This window comes from Sminthopsis crassicaudata, chromosome 3, assembly GCF_048593235.1.
Source record: "Sminthopsis crassicaudata isolate SCR6 chromosome 3, ASM4859323v1, whole genome shotgun sequence".
NCBI lineage: Eukaryota > Metazoa > Chordata > Mammalia > Dasyuromorphia > Dasyuridae > Sminthopsis > Sminthopsis crassicaudata.
The window spans coordinates 141,913,583-141,931,474 of record NC_133619.1 but is presented as its reverse complement, the minus strand read 5'-3'; positions in this window follow the sequence as shown (position 1 = coordinate 141,931,474).

Genomic DNA, 17,892 nt, shown 5'->3' with positions numbered 1-17,892 from the left:
ATATATTTATTTATTTATACACACATGTCCAAACAGTTGTTTTGCTGTACAAAAAGAATCAGACTTTGAAATAGTGTACAATTAGCCTGTGAAGGAAAATGCAGATGGACAAAAATAGAGGGATGGGGAATTCTATGTAGTGGTTCATAGTCGTCTCCCAGAGTTCTTTTGCTGGGTGTAGCTGGTTCAGTTCATTACTGCTGTATTGGAACTGATTTGGTTCATCTCATTGTTGAAAATGGCTACATCCATCAGAATTAATCATCACATAGTATTGTTGTTGAAGTATATAATGATTTCTTGGTCCTGCTTATTTCACTCAGCATCAGTTCATGTAAGGTAGACATCATGTTTCAAGAAATCAAGAAAAAATGCTTTGATATATAAGAACCAGAGGATAAAGCAACCATTGAAATGATTCACCAAACAACTCCTGAAGCAGAAAGTGAAAATTCCTGTAGCTGAAGCTGAGGATATCTCCCAATCCAGCTAGTGCCAGGGCTTATTGTTTCCACTGTCCAGGCCTGAAGGTGTTTACACTTCACTCAAGTCAAACTTCCAACCTTGAATCTTTCTTCAGATCTTCTCCAATTATCCCAAGAGGACAATTATTTTGCCCCAATTCTTGTTTATTGTTGTCACTCTACATTCACCCTGAAGTACTATTCTTGTCTGGTTCATGAAGAATCTCTGGAGAGCTTAGACATTTCTGACATATTCTGCCATCTTCCGAGAATGCTCTTTTATATATATTTTCAAATTTATATAATATGAATTGTTCATGCTGCCTATTGGCTATGATCTTAATCATGCCTATCACATCAGAAACAAAGTATTAATATATTTTTGAGCCTCTAAATACACTAAGCACCATTCCTCTCAGAAAAAAATTTAATTCTACCATAGCATGATTCAGCCTCTCAGTAGTATATATATATATATATATATATATATATATATATATATATATATATATATGAAAATTTGTAAAAAAAATAATGTTGAGGTCATTTTTCTTAATATCATATTTTAAAATGCATCTTTCCATATAATCCTCAACATTACTAAAATGTGCTATACTACAGAGAAATTAGATGTGCTGTGAAATAGTGATTTAATGAAGATCTTAAAAACAAATTCAGTAAATCTGCTTAAAAGTACCATTCTTTCAAGTTTTGAAATTATTGCCATAACTATAAAAAAAAGTAATTACCATATCTGTTGTTTTTAAATGAATGCCCAATACTATCACACCATTCAATTCATTTGATCAGAATACAGTTTGAATGTGCTATTTTCTTGAGTGTTGTTAAGCTGCTTGCTCAACCAAGGAAAATGATTATTCTGGACTAAGAAAAAAAATATTGTTTATATTCATTCATTCTTCCAACAAATATTTATTAAGCATATTCTTAATGTGAGGCAACATATATACAACCTTTACAAAATAAGGCAACATGTGATAACTGTCTTAAGAGCATTACAAATAAAGAACAATAGAATTTCAAATGAGTCATTTTACCCAAATATTCCACTAATTGAAGAGACAGCAGGGAAAACTTTACACTTGATTTTGATCTTAAAGAATAGAAATAATTTCAGCAGGTAGAAATTACAAAAACATTTCAGAAAGATGAGGCCACTTGGAAAACATACTGTGGAAATTTTGTTATTCATGCTCCTGCTGCCTGTCTTTCTGTACTACATTTACCTCTAGTTGCAGTAAAAAGTAAAATTACTCCAAAAAAGAACGACTCTTTCCAAAGCTTATTTTTTAGTACTATAAACATTTTAACTTCCAATATTGACATTCTTGATGCTAATTTCTGACCTTTTCTCTTCCTTACTTCCTACATTTAATAAATTGTTACATTATATTAATTATACTAATTCTACTCCTATTAATCCTAATCACATCTAGAAGATGTGTTTGTTACAATTGCCTAGGTGATTATTACTGTCTCACCATTTTCCCAGATTCATTCCTGTTCTCTTCAATCAGTTTTTCATATTGTTACCTATTAATCTTCCTTGTACACTGATGTCCTATGGTCAATTAAAGTTTCTTTAGGTCATTATGTATGTTCCAATAATGTTCCATTGTGAACACACATCTATTAAGCATCAAAGATCAGAATATAAATGTAAACCATCCATTTCCCATCTTTAATATGTCTAATTTAAATTTAAATTAATGAAGTATCATTTTACTCACCCAATACATTCCTTTTTTCTTAAAGAAATTTTCTATTATGTACAACCTATTATTAGAATGTGAAAATTTTGAGGGCAGAAATTATTTTCCCCGAATTTAGAGCAACTGCCAACATTTAGTATGTGATTTAGTTTCTCCAAGAGATTTATAAACTTATTAGGGTTCCACATATTCTGATAAAATGTCAAAAATAGTAAAAATCAATGGGTGGGGGGAGTTTAATGGATAGCAAAGAAAGTTATGGAGCAGAATTTAATTAAAAAGTCAGCAGAGATAAGAAAGACATGACTATCTATGTGGGGTGTCTGTATATATATATATACAGACACCCCCCATAAATATATATATATATTTTCATTTATTTATTTATTTATTTATGGGGGGTGTATGTATGCATGTTTATATCTATATATCTATACATAAATATATCTTTGCTTTACTGTAATTTGCTTGAGGGAGAGGTGGGGATGAAAAGGGGAAATAGAATAAAGTAAATAAGGTGCAAAGCAGAGAAGCAAAGAACAATTTGTAAGAAAGTAAAGAAAAAATGGATATTTGTTAAGGGACAGATCAATTCTCTGAGAGCCTCCATAGCTGTGGATCATAAAATCTGAAGGAATTGTAGGGCAGCCTTTGCTGACACAGGTGTGGCTTATGGACTGGGAATGAGGTAAATTGGAGACAGAAGGAAGAGGAGAGAGGTCAGACAACACAACGGCCTCTCAGTCAGAGAGTTTAGAGAACACTAATTGCCTCTCAATCTCCTTGTACCATCCTCTCACAAGAGGAGATCCATTCTGAGTTGGACTTCCAGCAGCCACTGTCAGGTGGCTCCTGTGTTTTCCAATAGATATTCATGAATATAATTTATTCTACTAATATATAAAAATAGTAATAGCCAATAAATTATTTTTCATTGATGCATGATTATATTACCCTCCTGCTGCTTTTTCACACTTTTTCATAATAACACCAGAGTTAGAAGGAAGGTACAAAAGATTAGAGGATAATTGCATTATTCAATTTCTTTGGTCATAATCATCTAAACATCTGAATATCTATTGTCTTTATTTTTGATGAGATGTCTCTCCACAATGAGTTGGCTGATCTGTGGAAAAAAGAGCTATCTTTCTCTGATTACAATGGCTTTCTAGTTTGAGAGGATTCATCAAAACTTGAGCTCATCTGGTAACTTCATATTCCTTGAAGTTACAAGAATATTGGTTGAAAGTTTAGAATATAGTTAATGGAGTAACATTAGCTTATATGGTATGATCTAATCATGGTTAAGACAAATAAACACATTAGTACTAACTGAAAGAATAAAATAAATTCTAAAGTGATTCTTAAAAAATGAAAATTCAGGAAGATAGATTCAATAAGAAAAAGCTTATTTCAATCTGAGGTTAGGTGATATAGTTGCTATGTCATTAGGCCTGGAGTCAGGAGAACTTCAATTCAAAACTAACTTCAGACACTAATTATTTATGTGACAATGGGCAAGTGACTTAAACTTTGTCTCAGTTTCCTCAACCATAAAATAGGAAAACAGTCTCTATTTTCAAGGTTTCTATAAGGATAAAATGAGATAATATTTATAAAGACCTTAGCATAATGTTTCATTTATAGCAGAGGTCAAACCTTCTATCCTCCATTTATTACCTCTATGAAGAAGTTAACATATACTTATAAAATGGGAGCTAATGCCTTTATTACCTGTTTTATAACTTTATGGCGAAAAACAATGTACTCTGAATCATACATACACTACTTATATAAAATCCATCTAACATTAATTATATTTATTTCACTAAGCTACAAAATGTAATAATTATTTATGGAGTACTAGGCTGTTCAAGGTTATGTAATTTCTAATTCTGTGGAAATCTGTATTAAAAAAAAAAAAACTTCAAACATTTATATGCAAATCTATCCTTATATCTCCTTATTAGTTATGTATCAAGTTCCATTAGTACCTTCTTGTTATTTGCGACTCTAGTTGTTTTTTTCCTGACCTTTGATAGATAAATTGGTGTACATGCTCAGCATTAAGATTTGAAGACTAAGATGCTATTTCATTTAAACCACTTGCTTATAGCAATTTTTGAGTAAATATGTATAATAATATGAAAAATGTCTTTCAACAAGTATCAGGTATCGCCATCAAGATATTCTCTAGTCATAACTTTCTTAATTCAAGTAATTTTCTATTAAAATTGTGATAACAATAATTTAATTGTTTTATAATAAAATTTTATTCCTTAAATTTAGCAAATTAATAAGATAAAATTTTATCTTTTTGGAGATCACTCTTTAATATATAACAGAATCCAGAAAACCTGAAGTGTAAGAAGTGTCTGTTCCTTGAACTAGCAGGGAGCTTTAGTTTGAAAAAAAAGAGAAGCAAAAAATTTTTCTCCTTTTATCATATCAGTCTTCAAAACCTTTCCTGTGTGCTTTTTGTTAAATTATTCTTATTAAAAATGTAAATGTCCTATTGAGTCTGATTCTAAATTTGTCAATAATGGCATTAGAGGTATATAATTAGAGTAAAACAATAACAAAATGCTGGGTTTGTAATGCAGAAAGAAAAAGGAGCATTCATAATAGACTAAGTGTTCCACTGGTGTTCATGCTTAGAGATCATGAGGGAGACTCTTCAGAATACTTTGTGGCCATTCAGTTCATCTTATGGTAACTTGTGGAAGAATATGAATGTAAGTTAAAGAGATGCAAAAGTTCCAGATAAATTACAATCTTCCTTCTTAAAGAGAATATTCATACTGTTCAGGGTACATATCTATTGGGGTATGAAAAACTGTTATAATTGTATATCAAGATACAATACCCCTCCCCCCCTTAAAACCAAGTTATCCTGTTTTCATAGAAATAAATAAGAAATAATTTATATAGTTACTATATATATATATATATATATATATATATATATATATATATATATATATATATATATATATATATTTATAAATAAGAAATAAAGTGTTTTTTTCCAAAGTTATGTAAGTACCAAATGTTATAATGAAACTAAACACTGCTTATAATGCTTTATTAGACACAAGAGTAAAGGTTCCTTGAACAGAGGGGCTATTTCATTTTTGTCTTTCCAAAGTACCAAATCTCCAGTACCAAAAAGCAGAGGCTGGTACATAGTGGACCTTTAAATATATACTGAATGAATGGTTAACTAATTTAGTTTTACAAAACATTTGGCATAGATTATGCCATTGGAAACCCAGTACCTTGAGGTTGGTAATAGTATTTGAGGTTCAGAGCAGATGTGACTTGTTAGTATTGACTATTGAGTCAGAGGTAGCATTTGAACTTACTCTGTATGTAGCTTTATAAAATCATCTCATTCCACTTCCAGACTTCTTTTTACTGCACAGACACATAGTGTTAAATACATAATATGTGGGCAGCAAATCTTTGTTGATATTTGACTGATCTTGTTTGAAGTTGCTTATCCTGTAATTAATTTAGTGTGAGGAAGAGGAATGGCAGTTGGATTCTCTAACTGAATTCTACTGTTATTAAATTGATTTGTTTCCTAGCATAGCTCCTATGGTTTAAAAACAAACAAAAAACCAACAAAAGAAAATGAGATTTTTCTTATTCTAAAATGTTTTGGTGCACATGTGCTCAGTGTTAACATGACTGTCTTTTTTGGGGGGTTAAGTTAGTATGTATGAGTCTACAGTATGATGACAGAGAGGTCAAGCTAATATGCCACCAGTATTTCATAATTTATTAAAACCCGTTGTCCTTACCACCTTTTCTGTGCCCTCCAAAGATAAAGATTCTTTCTCCTATCTGTTCACCTTCAGGAACTTTCACTATATTAATATTTCTTTTTCTAAGACATTCCTGAGTTATCTCTTTGGCTCCTTGCTGCTTTATTATATTCTGTTAGAAACTGAAATAGCATTGTGTCTTCAGAGATCATTATCTCTAGGTCTTCATTTTTTCCCTCCCTATCTTTTGTTATTCTGCTCCAAAGATTTATTAGATCTTTTCCATCGCAACTTAAATCAGGTTATGGAGATGTTATTAAGCATTTTAACACACTATTTTTCTTTTTCTAAACTGTCTTATCTCTTGAGAGTAAACTCTTAGGTAGAAAGGCCAGCAGTATGGTAGCTTAATGGAATGTGTGTGTGTAGTTAGTAGCATAAGTGTTCTCTCTCCTACTTACACATATCATACACACAAATACACATATGTATATATACTGTTCTGTTTTCACTGCCTTTTCCCACCCCCTTTCCTCTAGCCCCTACCTCCATCCTGTTCCCATTCTTTGCCTTTTTTTTTTTTTTAAAGCAATACTAGAGAGTGCTGATAAAATGGCATTGTGGAAGATATTTAATATCAGATGGACTATACCTAGTCCACTTGAAATGTAACTTCTTATGGGTAGCAAACAAAGTAAATGGTGAATGTATGAGAAACAATAGGAAAATAGGAGCTTGGTTTGAAGGGTAATGGACAGCAGCATAATAAAGCAGATGAAATTTATATTATTGTGAAAGGGGAAAATAAGGCCCCCAAGTAGATGATGTACCTGGATACTTAAAAAGAATGAAAGGAACAGAAACCAACTAGTTCAAGAAGAGTGAGGCAAAAGAAATGATGGAAGGATTGCAATGGCCATGTTAGCACCCTGGATACCTTAGAATCAGACAGTCAGGATAAGCAAACGTCTTTATTCTTAGTTTTTAGCGGTAGAATTCAAGGGAATGGACACTTAGGATTCTGTGACCTCACCTCTTTGTCTCCTGCCCAGATATGACCCTGACTAGTCTCACTCCACTTCCTAGTCCCTCCCACAATTCTCTGTATACACCCAATGATTGGGCCAGTACAGAATAGTGGGAAGGCCATTTTCCAAGCATATTCTTATAGAGTATTGTCCAATCAGTAATTAGCCTCAAGTGTTCAATTGTCCAACCTCAGTGCATTAACTCAAGAGTGTCAGCCCTTTACAAAGGATAATGTTATAATGAGAGATGGAGAGAAAGATAGGGACCCTGGGTTTTAGACTTGAAGTGCTTAGAAGCAACACAGTTATGATTCATGGAGAGATTTAATTTATGATTGTTCTTTTGTGTATCTAAGCTAGAATAAATATGAGATGATAGCTGTAGAAGAGGTTAATAACCTAGAATCTAATTTGTATGAGGCAAAACAAACATCATTATGGGGTCTTTAAAGGACCTTATAAGGAACGTGGTACATGGGGTGAAGAGGAGTTTTCTGAACCCAGTATGTTTTACCTTGAAATAGAAATAATAAGAAAGGAAAAGAATCACACATGCTAAAATATGTATAGTATTAGTTTTTGTTGTAATTAAGAAGTAATTAAGAGCAGTTTTTCTGAAGTTAGTAGATCTCTTCTGGAAGTTGCTAATAAGGTTATTTCAAATTGAAGATAATTATTTGAATTACTTTAAAAAATAGAAATTAATCAAATGAGTGGAAAGGGAGTGAGTCTGAGTGATTCATATTGATTATTGACTTAAATATTCCTTTCAATTCAATTTGCCTACATTTTTACAAAGCAGGCATTCTGTTTCCTTTTTTTTAAATTTCATCTCTTGTTAAGAAATTTATAAAATCTCCATTAGAAGAAATAAGTATACTGAATTGGTAGATTTTATAACATCAAAATATTGAAGTATTTATAATCCTTTGGAAATGTATATAATTCAATATTTATTATGTTGGAAAATCAACGAATTCAACATAATTGTAGAAAGAAAATATCTTAACTTATTCAAATATATGGCTATTAATATAAATGAAAAAGAAATTTTAAAGAAATTGATCTTGAAACCCTTTATATTAATATAATATTATTTTATTAACTATAAACATATAAATACAGATATAATCCAATTATTATTACTAATTGTTTCCATGAAAACTTTTCAGTAACTTAAATAATATTATGGGAGATAGTTTATTCTCTAGAAAGAAAAAAGTGTTGCAAAACAGAGATCAGTAGATTGTAACTTTTTTGAGGAAAGAGACTATCTTTTACATCTTGTTGTATCTCCACATCTTAGCATAGTGTGTTGCACATGGTAAGCATTAAATAAATATTTATTGAATTTTTGATTGAGACAATGTTATATGTCCTTAGTATTCAGAGGTTGAATAATAAATGCTAAAAGACTAAATTAAAATCATGGCTGATTTCAATCTCTGAATACTAAGGGCCTATATTTGTGATGAAATTTGTTACAGTTATTCTTGCTTTTCATACAGTCTTGGTACCTCAAATTTGAATACAATCTCCTCCACATAGTAGGAGCTTAATAAATTATTCTAAGAGTAGATTAGATAAAGCACTGATTTTTTTTTTATTTAAAGACTGAAAAAATGTTTTCAGAGACTAAAAACTAAAAGAAATGTAAAACATGGCTTTAGGAACCCATTCTACAAGGGAAAGTACATTTCACTAACATTTTGTTGTTAGCTTTGATCTTCAGGAATTGTCATTAATAATTCTTTTGATAGGTGACATCTAATTGACAGAATACCAATGTATGCAACATCTTCACCATATACATTTTAATTAGATTATGTTCCATCCATTCAAGGCTATTTTAATAACAAGGTTGCCCTTCTGAGCATTCTGCTAATATGTAGTCAACAGCATTTTAATATTACCAAGGTCCCATTTTTTTAGCTTTGCAAATAATAAAAGTTCCCATATGACCTTTCTAAAAATTATTGAAATGATTATAACTGTCTGAACAGCTAGACAGAATAAATAACTCTAGATATTTCTTCAGTGTGATGAAGAAAACACAGAACATCTGTGCTATTAATGTGGAAATTCACGTGAAATCTGTCACTCTGAAACAAGCAAATAGTGCTATCAAAGACAATTCTAATTGTTGTAAAATGTATATTTTAAAGTTGGAAATTCTTATAAAAAGTCCTGACAAATAAATTTGAGTTTTGGTAGATGAAATGGTATATCTATAGTTCATTTCATTCATCAATGCTTAAATTGAACTAACATTAATAAAAAGACACATTAGTGACAGAAATTCTTCTCTTCTTTTACCTAGTTAATATGCTCCTCTGAACATCATACTTCTGTAGATATGATCCTTCTTATACTTTAAATCTATATTTTTCAAGTGTCATATATATGTACATATATATACATATACATTTTTAGTCCTATTAGTTTATGGTTATAATTTTTAAATTTTATATGCACTCTTATAATGTATGATCTATTATCAAACTGTGCATACCCTTTGATCCAGCAGTGTTACTACTGGGCTTATATCCCAAAGAGATCTTAAAGAAGGGAAAGGGACCTGTATTTGCAAGAATGTTTGTGGCAGCCCTCTTTGTAGTGGCCAGAAACTGGAAACTGAGTAGATGCCCATCAATTGGAGAATGGCTGAATAAATTGTGGTTTATGAATGTTATGGAATATTATTGTTCCATAAGAAATGACCAACAGGATGATTTCAGAAAGGCCTGGAGAGACTTACATGAACTAATGCTGAGTGAAATGAGAAGGACCAGGACATCATTATATACTTCAACAACAATACTATATATTGATCAATTCTGATGGACATGGCCCTCTTCAACAATGACGATGAACCAAATCAGTTCCAATGGAGCAGTAATGAATTGAACCAGCTACATCCAGGAAAAAAAACTCTGGGAAATGTATATGAATCACTACATAGAATTCCCAATCTCTCTATTTTTGTCCTCCTGCATTTTTGATTAACTTCACTTGTAAATTGTACACTATTTAAAAGTCTGATTATTTTTGTAAAGCAAAATAACTGTATGGACATTTACAAATATATTGTATTTAACCTATGCTTTAACATATTTAACATGTATTAGTCAACCTGCCATCTGGGGGAGGGGGTGGGAGGAAGGAGGGAAAAAAAGTGGAACAAAAGGTTTTGCAATTGTCAATTCTGAAAAATTATCCATGCATGTATCTTGTAAATAAAAAGGTATGATAAAAAAGACAAGACAAAAAAATTAAATAAAATGCCACTGGCTCAAAAAAAAATTGAATGTATGACCTAAAAAGAGATATGCATGAATAGAACATTCATCTTTCTATAAAATGTGGTTATTTCAGACCAATTCTGATTGGCTATTTTTCTTTCAAATATACTGTTTGTTAAACAATATGTATGTTCATTTCAGCATAATTTTCAAGATGTGATTTTAAAGATTGTGTCGTTCTTTGTATTTAATTTATTTCAAAAATCTCTAATATTGGTCCCATGAGTATCTTGTATGTACGTATTTTTATTTGTGTGTGTATGTATAAATGCAATGTGTGAGTATTACAGATAGATAAATAATAGATGATAGATATGCTCCTATGTATACATGCTACCTCATCCATGCCTTGAGAACAATGACAATTTCACTTTTTTTGTTAGATCCAAGTAAAGCACTTGGAATATCATAAATGCTTAATGATTGAATATGGACTGACAGATGGATTTTTAAAGTAGCAGTCAATATTTGTGGTGAAAAACCTAAATTATAACTAAAAGTGCATATAATCTATAATAAAGGAGTATAGGTATCCACTTTCATATCTTTTCTCTTTATGCTGCATAATGAAGGAGGTGATAGGTTTGTTTTTTTAAAGATACTTATTGATGACATGATGGTATACTTAGAGAACCCCAAAGACTCTGCTAAAAACCTATTAGAAATAATTCAGAATTTTAGCAAAGTTGCATGATACAAAATAATTCCACATAAATCCTCAGCATTTGTATACATTACCAAGACAATCCCACAGCAAGAGTTACAAAGAGAAATTCCATTCAAAATAACGGTCGATAGTATAAAATATTTGAGAATATATCTACCAAAGGAAAGTTAGGAATTATATGAGCAAAATTACAAAACACTTGCCACAAAAATAAAGTCAGATTTAAATAATTGGAAAGACATTAAGTGCTCTTGGATAGGGCGAGCAAATATAATCAAGATGACAAAATTCCCTAAAATAATCTATTTATTTAGTGCTATACCAATCAGACTCCCAAGAAACTATTTTAATGACCTAGAAAAAATGACAACAAAATTCATATGGAAGAACAAAAGGTCGAGAATTTCAAGGGAAGTAATGAAAAAAAAAAATCAAATGAAGGTGGCCTAGCTGTACCTGATCTAGAACTATATTATATAGCAGCAGTCACCAAAACCATTTGGTATTGGCTAAGAAATAGACTAGTTGATCAGTGGAATAGATCAGGTTCACAGGGAAAGACAGTGAATAAAAATAGCAATCAAGTGTTTGACAAACCCAAAAATTCCACCTTTTGGGATAAGAATTCATTATTTGACAAAAACTGCTGGGAAAACTGGAAATTAGTATGGCAGAAACTAGGCATGGACCCACATTTAACACCACATAATAGGATAAGATAAAAATGGGTCCATGATTTAGGCATAAAGAACGAGATCATAAATAAATTAGAGGAACATAGGTTAGTTTACTTCTCAGACTTGAGGAGGAAGGAAATTGGAGAACAAAGGAGAACTAGAAATCATTATTGATCACAAAATAGAAAATTTTGATTACATCAAATTAAAAAGCTTTTGTACAAACAAAACGAATGCAAACAAGATTAGAAGGGAAGTAACAAATTGGGAAAACATTTTTACAATTAAAGGTTCTGATAAAGGCCTCATCCCCAATATATACAGAGAATTGCCTCTAATTTATAAGAAATTTTCAGATGATGAAATCGAAACTATTTCCACTCATATGAAAGTGTTTCAAATCACTATTGATCAGAGAAATGCCAATTAAGACCACTCTGAGATACCATTACACACCTGTCAGATTGGCTAAGATGACAGGAACAAATAACAATGAATGTTGGAGGGGCTGTGGGAAAACTGGGACACTGATACATTGCTGGTGGAGTTGTGAAAGAATCCAACCATTCTGGAGAGTAATCTGGAATTATGCCGAAAAAGTTATCAAACTGTGCATACCCTTTGATCCAGCAGTGCTACTACTGGACTTATTTCCCAAGGAGATACTAAAGAAGGGAAAGGGACCTGTATGTGCCAAAATGTTTGTGGCAGCTGTTTTTGTGGTGGCTAGAAACTGGAAAATGAATGGATGCCCATCAATTGGAGAATGCTTGGGTAAATTATGGTATATGAATGCTATGGATTATTATTGTTCTGTAAGAAATGACCAATAGGATGAATACAGAGAGGCTTGGAGAGACTTACGTCAACTGATGGTGAGTGAAATGAGCAGAACTAGGAGATCATTATACACTTCAACAATGATACTGTAAGAGGATGTATTCTGAGGGAATGGATATCTTCAACATAGAGAAGAGCTAATCCAATTCCAATTAATCAATGATGGACAGAATCTGCTACATCCAGAAAAGGAACACTGGGAAATGATTGCAAACTGTTAGCATTTTTTGTTTTTCTCCCCAGATTATTTTTACCTTCTGAATCCAACTCTTCCTTTGCAACAACAACAACAACAAAATTCAGTTCTGCACATATATGTTGTACCTAGGATATACTATAACATATTTAATATGTATGGGAATGCCTGCCATCTAGGGGAGGGGGTGGAGGGAAGGGGGGGAAGAATTTGGAACAGAAGAGAGTACAAGGGATAATGTTGTAAAAAATTATCTACGCATATGTACTGTCAAAATAATATTATAATTATAAAATTAATAAAACAAATACAAATAAAAAATAAAATAAAGATGTTTATTATTTCTTGGCAAAATGATGGGCCTTTGAAAACCAACTCCATTGAAATTAGGACGTTGGATTACTTGATTTCTCAGGGTTCTCTCAGTTTAAAATTTCTCATTCTTTGTTTTTAATTGCCGATAAATAATAAAGATATTTTATACTGTTTTGTAAGCAAATGGAACATTCTGCAATATCTTATGCAATTATCGATCTATTTTGAAGTGGGAGATAGGGAAGGATGGAAATGAAAAAAGACAGAAAGAAGGGGGCAGAACTCTGTACCTTAGAGGGATTTCTGTAATTCTAAATCATCTTTTTTTGTGTGTGCGTGGTTTGTTTCTAATACTTTTATTTTGTTTGATTTTTTTTTGGTATCAGACATGATGGGTCAGGAGAATAAGAAAACGCTCAATCTTAAATTATATTTAAATTAGTTATTTCTACATTAAACATCTAATATTATTCTTTCTCAACATCTGATTTCTCCTTTTTTGAGTTCAACAAATTCTTTTACACAAAATATCACCCCATGGTTTTCTTTATAATATGAATAAGATTTGAGAGATTTCCTGCACTATTTCCAGTTGTATTTCTCACATTGAGATTAAAAGAAGGAGGAAGCCATTTTATCACAACATGAATAGTCATGCTTACAAATGCCTTATTAATTGTAAAGGTGAAATTGTTTGTTTTGTATGTTTTTTCCTAGGATAAAATATCTACATGAGTTAAACATAAAATAGATATAACATTGCGTAGTAACATTGTACATATATATGTATGTATGTGTATATATATATCTATATATATATAGATATATGTATATATATGGCAAGAATCAAAATAATTGTCTCTTCAATTACATTTTTATAACTTCAATGAAATTTTCTGGGAATAAATATACAATATGGAGTGCTGGCCTATTAGTGTCACTTATATTCTCCCTCTTTTAGTGTAGACATTTGATTATATAAATAGAATAAATAACAATATAAAATAAAACCTTCTTAATTATCAGTTATTTTTCATATTAATAAAAAATAAAGAAAAGAAAGTATGGAACTAAAATGGTGGATTGAAGTGCATGTTTTGCCAGGTTTACCCATTGCAGATATCAAATTTAATTAACAAGAACATTGTACCAAATTCTGAGTGTGCTGCCCAACAAAATGTCACAGTGAGTCACTTTTTCCAGCCCAAGTTAACTTGGAAAGACATAAAGAGACATCTGTGGACACTGCCATGGGGGCTGACCAAAAGCTTGGCCCTGGGGAAGTGGCTCTGAATGTGATCGTTTGAGGTACCAGTGGCAGCATTAGCAGAGACAGCACAGGAGCTTCAATAGCAGCAGTGTCCATGACAGCAATGGAGAGAACCTAAAGCTTAGAGATCACAAGACTACTGAATAAATGGTTAGAAAGAGATTCCAGGGGACCATGTGCTAGCTCTGGTATAGGACTAAGTAATATCCAACAGCTCCTTTGGCCATTACCCAGAATGAGATAATAATTTCAGTGTGGTGAGAAATGATTATAATTACATAGAGCACAGGCCCTAACTGATTAAGGACCAGTTTACAAACTAGCAGAATAGCAACTTAACCACTCCCCAGATAATACCAATTTGGAACCACCAAAAATGTACAGGTTTCCAGACCTAGCTCTGAAACCAGCAGGAGAATTTAAAAGACTGAAGTTTAAGGAGTCATTTCTTGCCTCTGTTGTTAGCAGAATCTAACTCACAATATAAAATCTCAAGTCAAGGAATAGTTTGGAAAAATAAGCAAATGATGACAGGGAAACACAAGAAACAAACTTATTTATTAATCAAAGCCTCAAAAAATGTAAGTTGGAAAGAGCCCAAGAAAAATTCCCAGAAAACCTAAAGAAAGAGCTTTTAAAAGGAAAAACATGAAAATAAAGTAAGTTCAAGTAAAGGGAAAAAATGGGGAAAATGAGAATTAAAAAAAAAAATTCTCAAACGAGAAACAATAGTTTGGAAAAAGCAGCACAAAAAATATAATGGAGACCATAAAGCCTCAAAAAAAAATGGAAAAATGGAAAAAAAAGAGTTATAAAACCTCACTGAAGAAAAGAAGTCCTTAAAACCTATTCAACAAATGGAAGCTAATGACTGCATGGAACATCAAGAAATAATAAAAAGCAAAAACAAAAACAAAACCCGAGAAAATGTAAAAAAAAAAAAAAAAAAAAAAAAAAAAAAAAAAGTGATCTTTCTCAAAGGAAACAATTCATACCATATGTAAAAAATGCTCTAAATCATTATTGATTAGAAAAATTAAAATTAAAATGGCCTTGAGATGTAATTTTATACCCACAGCATTGGCTAACATTATATAAGGGAAAAGTGATAAATGCTGGAGAGAATGTAGAAAAATTGGGACACTAATTCATTGTCAGTAGAGTTATGAACTGATCCAACCATTTTGGAGAGCCCTTCGTGAATTAGGCCCAATGAATTATTAAACTACCTATACTCTTTGACCAACGGTACCACTACTTTCTCTTCACAAGCATAATTAGGGAAAAAGGAAAAGAATCTATATGTTCTATGTTTAAACAACTTTCTTTGTGGTGAAAAAGAACTAGAAATTGTAGGATTACCTTATAACTGAGGAATGGCTCAATAAGTTGTGGTACAGGATTCTGATGGAATACTGCTGTGCTATAAGAATGATGAGCTTCTAAAATTTAAAAAAAAATTGATTTTAGAAAAAAATTAAAAACTTGCATTAAATAATTTTAAAATGAATTAAGTAGAAAACCAAGAGATCATTTTATATAGAAACAGCAATATTCTTATGAGTGACTTTGAATGAATACATTATTTTATCTATTATAAACATCCAAATTAATTATGAATATGAAGAAAAACACTACATTCAGAGAAAGAATAAATAGAAATGTTTATAGAATAATTTTACATATCTATATGTCTATTTATATCTTTATTTGGTGGCAATCTCTAGGATAGGGGAGAAGAGAAAAAACAAATTTACATTTTATTATATATTTGAAAGGAATACCAAGCTACACATTAAATTTATAATTTCTTATGCAATCTTTTTATTTGTCTTGTTTTAGAAAAAGCTTGTTTTATTCCATAATTTGGAAATAGAATTGGATAATAAAGATAATTATTGACTATTTGAAAGTTGTGATGAAAAAAACCTACACATTATATAATTTCAAGAAATTATGTAAAGGAAAAATTCTCAAAGAGAAGCAGAAGGCAAAGTAGAAACTAAATGAATCTATCACTTCCTGAAACTCCAAAATGAAAATTTCCAAGAGCATTATAGCCAAATTCAAGAACTTCTAGTTCAATTAGTAAATACTCCAAACCCAGGGAAAAAAGGGGCATGTGTGAGAAATATCACAAAGGTGAAATTAATAAACTTTGGTAAAGATTAGAAAGGGGTTTGCAAGTCTGAGGAATCAGAAGGATGGTTTTACCCTCCATAATAATAGGGAAAGAAGGAAGTGTTTAGAGGGAAAAGATAATGAACTCTGTCTACTAAACTTACATCCTTAATTATATGAAAGGCAGATAGGAAGAAAAAATGGGCCATTTTAAATTATATTTTATAAGCATTCTGTACAAATTACATATATGATATTAAAGATTTCATTGTTTAATATAGACAAAAACCAAATTCTACTTCAAGTCAAACTTCTTCAATTCTGTGCTTAAGATTTATTGTACCTTAGTTCCATGTTTATAGATACAGTACAGATTTTCAGAATATTGTTAATTCATAATGTAAATCTCTGCACAAATAGAACATTTCTGAGGAAAGGAGACAGATATTGATTAACTACATAGCAATAATGATGATTGGTAATGTAATAATAAACAAACTTTTAAATGGCTATTTGCATTAGCAATGACTGACTTTTAAAACAATGTATTAGTCATTAGAAAAACATATTGCTCACTTTTAAACTTCAAAATATAAAACACAGTAAAATATTGTTATTTTGAGGATTGAGTTTTCTGCTAAAAATAAAATTTCCAAGAAAATAATCTTATACCTTCCAATGTAAATTGGTGTTGAACCTAAATATCCAAGTATTTTCTCTAGATGTCTCCTATGTCTGGAATGCTCTAATTCCTAAAATTCTAATTCCTCTGACTACTGATCTTCCTAGCTTCATTTAAGTTTCAAAGAAAATCACATATTTTACTGGAAACTTTTCATAACTTTTCTTAATTCTAGGGCCATCTATATAATAATAATTTCCTATATCTCCTGTATATAGCTGGATTTCTAAATATTAATTTGCATGTTCTCTTGCCCATTAAATTATAACCTGCCTGATGAAAGAAACTGTATTTTTTATCTCAAGTTCAGCCCAGCATCTGGTACACAGTAGACAATTAAATGTTCATTAACTAACTGCAGCAAAATTATACTTAAAATATTTGCCTAGATTGTCATGCTTGGAGATCTTGTTGTAATCAGATCATTTAATCTCTTTTTCATTTTCCCTTTCTTACTTGCCTACAAACCTAATTAGGACTCTTGAATTCAAAACATTAAAAAAAATTATTCTTTTCCCATTTTTACCGAAACTAGTTGATAATTGTAGATCCAATTTGTGGAAAATGTAATCTTCCTGTTGTATCTACTTCAACAACAACTATTTTTCCTTCACATCTTTGTAATCATGTTATTATATTTGCTGCTTTTTTCATGATCTCTTAAATATCACCAATGTTGTTCTATTTGAGATCCATTGTTCTCCTTAGTTCTAATCCTCACTGATCACAAAGTAGCATTTTAATACTGTTGAGCATCTTTTTCTTCTGTATACTCTCTTCTCCATTAACTTAGAAACTTTTTTTACACTTTTCCAAGCCATTCTTCA